The 12,116-nt window shown below is 40.9% G+C and overlaps 1 protein-coding gene across 1 annotated transcript in view; it reads left to right on the top strand.

The window, feature by feature from the left end:
• The window catches only part of SLC38A1 (solute carrier family 38 member 1), a 67,882-nt gene that overhangs the window by 31,473 nt on the left and 24,293 nt on the right, over positions 1-12,116 (top strand). The window lies entirely within an intron of this gene.

The following is a 12,116-nucleotide window of genomic DNA, read 5'->3' as shown; positions in this document are numbered from 1 at the left end:
TCTGTTTCTGGAACTGCTCCCCAGATTTTGGAACTTCTGGACTTGTCCTCCCAGTTTTATTCTTTATTTTCATTTCTATAATTTTTCACAGTAGTTTCTGGGACATGGCCTGAATTTCCCTCAGCTCTTTACTGAATGCTTTATTTCTGTTATTATTATTATTATTATTATTATTATTTTTATAGGAGCTTTTAAAAATTCTTGGAATGTTCCTTTCTTATATTATTTTGTTTTATGATTTCAGTGTTTTCATTAAGGGTTCTAGTGATAGTTTTTCACTGTTATGGGAAATTTCAAGCATAAAGTGGGAAGAAGAGTATAAAAGATTCCCATTTTCCCTTCATCCCATGGCCTTACTTGTTTAATCATCCCCCTCACCTGGATTGTCCGGAAGCAAGTCCCAGCTCTAATATCATTTCACCCATAAATATTTCAGTGTATTTCTCATTAAAATATTAGGGCTATTAAAACATAACCATAACATGTCACACTTAAAAAATTATCAACAGTTCCTTAATATCATCAAATATCCAAACAATATTTGAATTGCCTGTTTATCTCCTTTAACAAAACAACAACTGGATTTTCCAAATCAGTACTCAAATAAGGTCCATATAGTGCAGTTGGCTGATACGTGTTTTAATCTCTTTTAAGCTGTAGGTTCCCCCATTTCTCTCTTCTTTTCTCCTATGCCAATCTACGTGATGAAGAAACTGGGCCGTTTGTCCTACAGAGTCTCCAGCAGTCTGAATTCCATTTACTGTATCCCTCTGCACAAGTTGATTTTTTGTTTGTTTGCTTTGAAATCGATCTTTCATTTTAGATCTTTCCTGAAATGTCAGGTGGTCCTTCTTTGTCTGTTATATTCGAAAGTAAGGGATGGGGAAAACAAGGCCAATTTACGCCTGCCACACATAAGTGGGGCTTGTTGGGAATAGTTTCGCTTAAGGTGTTGTCACCGGCCTTTTGGTTGTGTTGGTTACTCTTTGGCTGCTGGGATCACTCAGCATCTTCCAGTTACCTGCCAGGAGGGTCTCAGCATTGCCGCCATCTTTTTGGGAAGCTGGGGTCACAGTTTGGGGGTGGATATCTCAGTTGCATGTGTTCACCCAATCCCAATTTTCCTGGCAGTACCTACACCCCCCAACCCAAGTTGTGCTGGGTCCCTCACCCAGAGACCCGAATTTTATAATTTACAGAGAATGTCTTTTCGGATATATGTCCTTTGCCAGATAGGAGAGGACCAACCCCTCAGCTTCACAGAATAGGTGCCTGGTCTGGGGAACCTAGTTATTTCTTGAGGATTCCCTTTATTTTAGCTCATCCTTTCCACTGTTGCCTACTTGCAGTAATGCCACCAGGGCCTTTTGGGAATTCTGTGATGAAAATTGGATGAGTCTTGGCTTTCTCCACTGCCAGTTGAAATTTTGTGCTTATTGTCTCCTCTAGTTTTCTTAGGAGGGAGCAAGAGTAAGTTCTTATATTCAATCTGCCATTCCTAGAATTCAGTTGATTTTTAATTACAGTGATTCAGGGATAATTGATCTCTTGTCTCATGACTCTTCAGTTTCTGACTGAAGCAAAGAATTGGATAAACTCGACACAGTTGTAGGAAGACTGCCCTGCATAAAACTCTTATGAATCATTTGGTTATTTGCAAGATGTGTGAATAGCAAGCACCACACACCGAATCATCAGGTGAAAGCTTGTGAAGGTAGCTGTATAAAGACCCAAACTTATAAGCTCTTCACAAAATGCAGCACTCTCCTACCTTAGAACAAGGACTCACTCTGTGTGTCGTAAAACCAGCTGCTCCTACAGCTGCTCAAAGCCAAGAAGCAGTTGGCAGGATCAAGGTATTTCATCTGGTACAGGGCCCTGTTCCAGACTCATACTAGCCAACACGGAAAAAGAGCCCAAGCCTGTCCAAGCTTCTTTAGAAAAGCAGCTGGGAAGGCTCCTCCGAGTCTCCCTGAGGCTGGGTGCGGAGCTCATCACAGGGGTCATCTGAAAACTTGGGGGAATGAATTCTTTTTCTTGGATGAGTTTGGGGCTCATTTTTTTTTTTGACCTAACCATAATGGCTGTCATCCCTGTTTAACACACATCTGATTCAGTTGAATTAAGTGAACTCTGCCCCATTGGAAGAATGCAGTTAGGTTTTGTGTTTTCCTGAATTCTGAAGCCCTGTATTCCATCTGAGGAACAGGAAGTATGGGAATGGGAATCTTCAGCTTACAATTGTTCTGACGGTATATGTTCTCTTTTGGGGGCAAAATAGGACTGTACCCTGAGGCAGCAAGTTGGGGATATGCTGAGGTACAAGTATCTCAGGGTAAAACGTACCCATTGAACTCAGTTTTTCTAAGATTGGGGATCCAAGGAAAAGGCAGTGAATGCTGAAAACTCTTCCACTATAACTCCCTCTTCTATCACTCTTTTTTTTTTTTTTTTTTTAAACATAGCTCCCCTGTAACTCCTTCATGGCCAAAGTGGTATCAAAAGTAAATACCGGCAGGGTGCCTGGGTGGCTCAGTGGGTTAAGCATCTAACTCCTGTTCTCGGCTTAGGTCACAATCTCAGGGTCATGAGATTGAACCTGGAATAGGGTTCCGCACGGGGTGTGAGCCTGCTTAAGATTCTCCGTCCCAATTCTCCTTCTCCCCCTCCCCTTCCCAAGGAAAGAAAAGAAAAGGAAAACAAAGTAAATCTTGGCATGGAAGAATGGTGGGGTTTGTTTTAGTTTTTATCTCACTTTTCTATCTCTCCCACCCTAGCCCAAAACAGGAAAGTTACATTTCTAAAGATATCTATTAAAAGCATACATTTTATAGAAAATGAATATCTTTAGAAATATCATTTCCTCATAGTAGTAAGTAAATGAGAGATTTATTAAACTGTATAGATTTTACATTTTTTCATAACTTCCTGGCCTATTAGTATTATTATTTCAATAATGTAACCCTTAAGTGTAAAACTGTGAAAAAGGAGAATGTAATTGATGATACTTCTGAGAACTCGAAAGATATGATCATTTATTATAAACCCTGTTTATAAACCATCTGTTTGAAATGATAATTGTGAAACAATATAATTTCAAATTTTATTTTGGTTGATTACAAATCCAGAGGCTCTTTTTTTGAGTTTTTGTAGTTTTTGAGTCCCGTTTGCCATTTTCTATGTCACTTGGTTGTGAAGATAAAAATATAATATAGCTAAAGACACACTTTGAAAAGTGGCATGCAAGAAGACATTTATTAATTAGTGCCAACCCTTTAGGACTGCTATGATTGTGTGTGTGTGTGTGTGTATACATGTGACAGAGGGAGAATAGAGTATGTGTGTGAGAAAGTATGTGTGAGAGAGTGTGTGTGCATGAGAGAGAAAAATGAAGGGAGTACCAGTAATGCTTTGTACATACTAGCACTATAAAGTACCTGTTTGTGGAATTATTAATTAGGTAGTCATAAATAATGGTTAACATCTATTGAACAGTAATTACATATGCTATTTTATCTCATTTAATCTCCATCAACACTATGAAGTAAGTATTAGCTCCATTTTACAGATGAGGTAACTAAGGCTTAATAACAACTTACCACGTTGGGGAGCCAAGGTTCCGTCCAGGCTTTTCTGACTCTAGAACCATAAAACACTATACTGTCTTTTTGTGATACCTTCATCAGAAACCAAATCTGCATTATTAATATACATCATCAGAGAAATTCTATTCTTATCAATAGATACCAGCAAGTTAATATTTCAGCTTTAAAAATCATCTTGTATAATCTTCAATATTTCTGGATTATGTTACTACTGTTTCACCAAGAACCTTCACTCTTATTTTAATGGAAATAGTTTTATAATATCAAGTGCACCACATTGTAGATCAGGGGTGGTCAGGTTCCTGGTAATAGCCCATAAAACACATGCTTAAAGTATATCATGAAACTAACATACCTTCTGAACTGCTTCATATGTGTCATATCTATACCCGACTTGGCCTCGAGTGCTATTTAAGAACGTCCCTTGTCTTCGTGAGCCCTTCACCTTAATTCCTTCCAAATATTTAACTAAATGTTAAGAATTAAAAACCAAGTACTGACGAAGTCAGATAATACCAAGCCCATTATTAGCGAATTGGTTCAATACTCAGAGTAGTTCCATAAAATAGAATATTAGACAACTATATGAAAGAGGAAACCAAATTATATGTACTTGTATGGAAACATGTCACAAGAATATTATTGTTTGAAAAAGCCTGACCGTTAGGTGGAAGCAGGCAAGAGAGGAGAGTGTGTGTGTGCTTACGCCCCGCAGACTATTTCGGAGGGTGCACGAGTGAGCTGTTGACAAGGGTTGCTTCTGGAGAGTGGCACAGGGGCTGGGGCGGAGTGGGGGTGCAAAGCTTCCACTCTGTATTATCTTCCTACCAGGTGTTTTTAGGGGAAGAAACTAATGAAAAGAAGTCTGTTTACTTAAGGAATTTAAAACCAATGCAATAAGGCTCCCCCCCTTCTTACCTAGAGAAAACTGAGGAAAAGCAGATTTTCAGTATTGATATTTAAGACCCATAGAGGGAGAATAAGCAGTTGATGCTGTGCCATCTACTCCAAACTGTGTTTTCAACCCCATCTGCCTTCAGAGAGCCTCCATTTCAGCCACACCATGTCCTTCTTTTCTGTAAAGGCCACCTGCACCATCCTTATTACCCTGGCCTTTCCCCCTCCTTATTCCCACGCACCTCCGTGCTTCTGAATCCTGACAGGCCTGTGAGGCCCAGTCAGATGCCACCTCCAGAACTGTTTCCCTGATCCTCCTTTACATTTCCGATTGAACTCTGAGCCCTACAAGGGCAGGAGTAATGTCTAATTCTTCCTTGTTCAAATCACCCCCCGCCACCACTTCTAACGCCTCACTCCCCACCCCCCAACCCTGCCGGCCCCAAAAGATCTAGAACAGTTGCTTGCATATATGTGATTCTCAATAAAGTTTCATTGACATAAATGAATGAATACTTGAGAATTAGGTTTTGCAAAACCAAAAGAGGCCTTTAGGGTAAAACACTGGCCCTCATAATTGGTGCAAACTTACTGAAGGGCAGATACCAACTCAAAGGTTTAGCTCACCCTCAAATTTTCAGTGGGCTGTGGAGATGTAATGATAATAACCAGGTTAGCACAGGACTGGCCCCCAAGTGGTTACTTGGTTACTTTCCTGGGAATGCCTCTTTCATTTGAACATTCTAAATAGTTCAGAGCCTGTTAAATCCTGTAAGAGGTTAGTATTACATTGCTAAAAGGGCATTTGTTGTTAAATTGCTATTTGCAAAAAGGAACGTAATTGTCATTTTCAGTGTACAGCAATTACCTTCAATTTGTGGTAAATTGTCTGCTTCAATTGTAGGTGAATTCTGTCTCTCTTTTTCTTAATATTTACTTCTGTGGACCACTAAAAAGATGCAATATTGTATTACCTATAATTACAGTGTTTACAAACAAACCAGTAAATGGCCATGCCAGTAAGGGTCAATCTAGAATATAAAGATCTCTGTAAATCAAGATCAGACTAGCAGGGGACTTCTCTCTTTAAATTCAGTGTTTTACAGTTGAGCCTACATAAGGGACAGACAGAAATGTTATTAGAACCATAGGTCCATCAACACATTGCCCTAAGTCCTGTTCTTATCTTGTAGGTATTTGATCATTATTAGCCTGTCACCATAAAAAGGGTGGGGGGGGCTTCTCACGATATCAGGAGGTTTGTATTCTTAAATAACTGTCTCAGCATAGCTCTGAAGTCTCCTATCTTTTTTAGCAAATTCTACTAAATTGAAGTGAGACCACAGTGTTCCTTCACAAATATGTACTCTGCATGATCCTGAATTGTCACTGCTTCGTTACTTCATATGTATTCCAGAAAGTTTGAATCACGCCCACCAAGATGATAATTTTGCTCTTAGCAGTAACAGAGTTGGTCTGTGTGATATTTATCAAGTTATTCCTCGTAAATGTTAAGTCATCTCTCTCTGTGCACTCCTTAGCAGGCAGTTCTTTGCCTGCTCCAGCGGAAAGACCAACTGGATCTTGTGATCTTAAAAACCAGGCAATTAAAGAGGAAGTCAATAGGGAAACCCTACTCTTCCGGTGATCCTAGGAGGAGGTCCATGAGTATAGTCACAGTCCTCTTCCCTCTTGTCAATCAGTTACTTGTTTTTAAAATTCTTTGAGTTATAGTCACTGTTCCTTAGAAATGATCTGAAGAGAAAACTGTTGTCCTTCAGCTGGCAGCAAAAATCATTGGCATCAGATTCTCTTGTTTGGGAATAATAATACTGGAAGAGGAGAAATGGCACAATCAGCCTTGCCAACATTTGAGATACATGTAAAAAGGGCAGTGGCAGTGCCATTGAACTCTATTGAAATTCGCTGGATTAAGAAGCTTTTCAGAAATCGGGAAATAGGAGAGTGGTTGGTGTGCTAAAAATGAGTGCTTATTTTGTAAACGAAGAGTGTTGGCAAGCGTAGGAGATGAGTCCCACCCATTGTTTTTAAGAGTTGGGCAGTTATGCTTAGCTGGTGAGTCATCTAAGATGTGTCTGATAAGGGGTTCCAAGAAGGCAATTCTCGTGGCCCCAGAGGTGCGCGGGTGTGTGCACTGCGCGCATGCGCGAGAGCATGCACCCGGAGCTGGCTGAGTCCTCTGTAGACTGAGTCGCATCCTGTCCCGGTGCCCCAGTGCTACCCAAGGACAACAGCATGGCCCCCATTTGGAGCACAGTATTTCTCAGGTTGCGAGAGGCAACTTAACTCTGCTGTCTGAGGTTTTCCCAGTATTAAGACCTCCGTGATGCGTGAATGCCCTTTCGTTCACTTTCCTGGGTTGCAGTAAGCGAGGTGTGTATCGGCACAGTAGGTCCGGACAGCCCAGAGATTTGGATTTTCAAGGTTAGCTTGAACTTTCACTACTCACAGAGTGGTAGCTGGTATAGTAGAATGGAAGACTGCCCTTGGGTGGGCCAGTTAGCCGTGCATTGTTCAATGGCTACAAGCTTCACTTCACATCGGGTCCATGTTTCAACCATCTGCAACTACATTAGAGGTTTGCCAACTACAGCCTACTGACCAAAACCACCTGTAGCTACTTTTTGTCTGGCTTGCTAGCTGCAAATAGCTTTTTTTTTTTTCCTTAGAGAGTTAAAAAAAAAATGTTATAAAGTATACGTGTGCCATAGGACCTATAACAACCCTATTTATCATCCTTATTTTATAGGTAAAGAAGCTAAGAGTCACAGAGGCTAAGGCACTTGCTAGGATGATACTGTGATTGGTGTGGGATGAGGGGAAGGAGGGCAACAAGCCCATGGTGTAGTCCTCTTAACTCTTCCATCGCTCCTTCAATATGCATTGTTACCATGGAAACAGAGTAGGAAAGTATGAATGAAGCCACAGCTCTGTCGTTCCCCTTAGCGTGGAAGTCCAAAATACCCACCGAGAACAGCACACTTCTTTATTGAATGGTTACGTGGAATTTTTCCATCACTCAGGAGTTACATCTTAAGAGTGTGATAAAGGGGGTGTCATTTTCAAAGGTAAGGATCTAGGTTTGAGGAAAAAGGAAGCCACTTATTCTTGTGGAGTGGGAGAAGAGGAAGGAGGACATGTCAAGAGTTATAAATGGAGTGCCCGCAGAACCCACAGACCTCTACCAACGACTCTAAGCAAAAACAGGAAGTGGTAGTGGCACATGGCTTTCTTTCTTACCAGTACAACTTCCTCTTTTAAACTCAAACCTCCTCCTAACTGTTTAACTTCATGAAGTATCAACTAAATTGATAAAATTCTAGTTCTGTCGGCATACATCTTTTAAGTACTTCATTCTCTGTAGGATCATACTAGATCTTTCTTGATTTGGTCATCAGGGAGGCATATTTCTTTCATTAGAAATTAGACAAGACGAAATATCTAACCAGCAGTGAGGCTAGTTTAAGAGCAGCTTTGCACCAAGAAATGTAGATTTATCTACAAGGAAAGAAATGGAAGGAATTGTACGAATAATTGATCCCGGCCCGTTCCCAGCTCAGCATTTAAAAACCACTTCTTTCACTCTCTAATTTGTAAATATTACAAATAATTGCATGCCACCAGATCCTGGTGTGCTGGTCCTCTGACCCTCATCAGAATGTTGAAATTTAATCACAATGTAGTGACTAGGAAGTACACTTTGGGACTGAATAATTATATGTTTCTGCTCCTTTCTTTAAGTATTTTGTGAGCTCCTTAAATGAAATTGGGACTATATTAATGACTTTGGGGTTTAAACAAATGCAACTCTTTCCCCTCCCTCCCCAAAAGGAAGAATTGGAATAATACTACTATCATTTAAGAGGTTTTTTACATTTTTCATTTTAATACTATTATTTTAAGTGAGATAATCATTAAAGACCATTTTGAAAATACATAAAATAAATTAAGTATAAAGAAATCACCCCAAATCTCACTGTTAACAGCAGGCTCTGTTAGGCCTGTGATGTATTTCATTCTAAGTCGTTTGTCTTCTGCTTAGGTTTTACTTTTTACACTGTCATTCCTCCGTGGACATTTGACTTTGGCAGACAATATAGCATGGGTGGGTAACGACTTTGGAATCAGACTTTCAGGGCTCTAATGCTAACTCTGCGACCTTAGACAGAATACTTAACCTCTCTTAACTTCAATTTCCTTATCTGTAAAATAGTAATAGTACTACTCATAAGTGAAATATTTTAAAGTGCTTAGTGTGGGCCTGACGTACTGAAAATACCTTAAATTTATTGGTAGTGATGATCAATTGTTTTATTAATTATATTGAATTCCTATTAAAGTTCTAGGAAATGGATTTGTATGTAAAAGACAGGTTTGAATTTTCCAAAATATTTCAAATTTTCACATGGATTAGGAACTCAGAACACTTGGTCCCTCTCTTCTCACTTTCAGGCACATCCCCTTCCATTTGGGCTCTCATTAAATAGATGATTCTTCCTCTGTGTTGCCTTTTTTTTTTTTTTTTTTTCCACTTAAGCCTCCCGGTAGCATGGCTTTCCTGGGCCAGGAACTGTGCTATACCATCTGCCTCTGCAGTCACCCTCCAGACATTCTATTTGTGACCACAACACCCCCTCCCCATTTCCAGGCTCCTCCCTTGGGTACTCCCATGCCTGTCCTCCAATGTCACTGACAGCCTCAGAGAACCTCAGGGAGAAGTACACTTCCTTCCCTGTCCAGTGCAGATGTCATGGCCTTTCACGTGAAAACCCCTCTCTTTCCCATACCCTAAAATTCCCTTCCCTGCTAGCTTTCTGTCACACGAGCTGGAAACCCCCCGAATCTGAGCTTCTTAACTACACAGATGGGTAACTACATTCAGCATCTTCGCTTGGGTTCTCCATACTGCCCAGCTCTCCCTTCATCCCCAGCTAGTGCTCTGCTTTCTGTAGCAGGATTTTAGATCTTTACTTACTTCATCTGGGTATTTCCCTTTGGAGGAGTTAGTTGACTGGGAGGAGATGGAGGGGCAGAGAGAGTTAGTGGAGAAAAGAGATGAAGAAAAAAGTGGAGGGGGGACACAGGAAGAAAGGTTGGAGAAAGGGAAAGGGTAGAAGAAAGTAAAAGAGAGGCCAGTAACAGAGGGTAAGGACTGGAGAAAGATGGTTGGCCAGAAAATAGTATGTTTCCTACAGTTTGTCCAACTAGCTTGTACTGGAATTTTAAATTTCTTGTAAATATCCTGCCTCAACCAGATCATGTGTCTCTGAATTTTGGAGGGAGGGGTTGTAGATTGCTGGGAGATGATGGTAGATAAAAGCAAAACTAGTGAAAAAGATTACTTTTGCTCCAGTGCAGGGAGTTTTTATATGGATTATTCTAATCATGATGATGGTAAATGTTTTATACTTTTTTTTTTTTTTAAAGATTTTATTTATTTATTTGACAGAGAGAAATCACAAGTAGGCAGAGAGGCAGGCAGAGAGAGAGAGGGGGAAGCAGGCTCCCCGCTGAGCAGAGAGCCCGATGCGGGACTTGATCCCAGGACTCTGAGATCATGACCTGAGCCGAAGGCAGCGGCTTAACCCACTGAGCCACCCAGGCGCCCCTGTTTTATACTTTTAACTGGGTTTAGAACAGGAAGAATTATATAGTGTAGTGAGCCTCAGATCCCTTTTGGAAGAAAAGAAACATGGCTGGGGTGGGAGGAGGGATGTGCATTGAAAATAATTTTGTTTATTTCTTGGGAGAAAGAGCAAGCAAGCATGAGTCAGGAGTGGGGCAGATGGAGAGGGAGAAGCAAAGCAGGCTCCGTGCTGAGCAGGGGGGCCCGATGAGGGGCTCCATCCCAGGACCCCACCCCAGGATCATGACCCGAGCTGAGGGCAGACACCTCACTGACTGAGCCACCCATGAGCCCCTAATTTTAATATATATATATTGGTGGAGTAACTAATGCCCTAATATACCGAGGAAGTCAGGATCCCACAGGAATGGTCCAGGAAGTCAGGATCCCACAGGAATGGTCCAGGAAGTCAGGATCCCACAGGAATGGTCCACATCCCATAGGAATGATAATGATTCAGCTGTAAATGCTTCACTTCACTGCATTCTCCCCTGGACAGTCGTGGGGCTGTGTCATAGGTAGTCACACTGTGATGGTGGCATGGCACCCCAGCTGCAGACAATGCGGCAGGCCATGTGGCACTAGTTCAACAGCTGTGAGAAATGGGAACACTGAGATCTGTTTGCCACAGGGCCAGAGCTGGCAGCTTTAAATCCCTGCTACTCCAAGAGTGGTCCCTGGACCAGCAGCATCTGAAATACTTGGGGACTTTTGAAAAGTGCAGACTCTCAGGTCCCACCCCACATCTACTGAATTAGAATCTTCAGTTTAACAAGATCCTAAGGAGAGTCATATATACCCTTAAAGTTTGAGGGCAGCTGCTTTGAACTTTGGACAGGGAGAGTCGTGCAGGGAAGGTTGGGAAGGGTTCCCTTATTTTTTAAGAGGAATGGGTCCTGGAGGAGTTGAAAGCACTCACCTGCATGGCAGCCCGGAACACCCTCATGTAAACACCCCCATGGAAGCTATTTCTGGGTCGGTGGTGGTGACTGCTGCTTCATCTCCGCCTCTTTCGAGGGCTGTGCTGCTGGGTGGGGAGCATGGTATACAATTTCTTGTTATTTAGCTAGGCTTTTAAAAGATGTGGTCTGGGGTTGGTCTTTTTAAGGTATAATTTATAATCAGTAAAATTCTTCGTTTTAAAGGATAGGATTTGATAAATTTACCCAAATGTAGTTGTGAAATCACATAGAATATGTCAATTGTTGGAACACTGGGGTGGCTCAGTGGGTTAAGTGTATGACTCTGGATCTCAGCTCAGGTCTTAATCTCACTGTTGTGAGTTCAAGCCCCACATAGAGCTCCACACTGGGCATGGAGCCTACTTAAAAAAAAGAAAGAAAGAACATTTCAATTGCCTTAAATATGTGGTTCTATTGTCACAGTTTTCCATTTGATTAACATATAGCACTTTAAGAAATGAGATTTATTATAATGTTATCCATACATTGGATACAATGTCTGGGTAAGTTATGGGAGAGCAAAGAATTACAGTCTTATCACTGTGATTCTAAACAATAACAAGTAAATGTCTTTAAAATAGATGTTTAGAGCTTATTGTTTAAGGTAGGAGCCAAAATTTTCTTGCACCAAATACACTAAATATATCTAGAACCCCTGTCAGAAATATTTAAGAAATCACGGAGAGCAGGAGTATCGCAAGAGGACTAGAAATGGGCAGATTTCATCCCAGCTTTCCCAGATCTATTTGGTAATAAGTAGATCTCAAGCAGTATTTAAGGGCGAATTATTAAATAGCTTTTATGTACAAATACCATAGAAAATATTGCTCCCTGGAGGTCAATAGGGTATTCCTATATAGTTGTGCTAAACCACTTTATCTTTTGAGATAATAGTGAACTAGTTGGTCACAGGATTGTCTTAAGCAGAATGTATCTTGATTTTAGCAAGACATTTGGCATAATCCCATATGACTTACAAATGAGATACTAATATTCTGTAAGTTC

Source organism: Neovison vison, chromosome 12 (genome assembly GCF_020171115.1).
Source record: "Neovison vison isolate M4711 chromosome 12, ASM_NN_V1, whole genome shotgun sequence".
Classification (NCBI taxonomy): domain Eukaryota; kingdom Metazoa; phylum Chordata; class Mammalia; order Carnivora; family Mustelidae; genus Neogale; species Neogale vison.
Note: the sequence above shows the minus strand (reverse complement) of the source record. Positions and strands in the feature narration are given on the sequence as shown.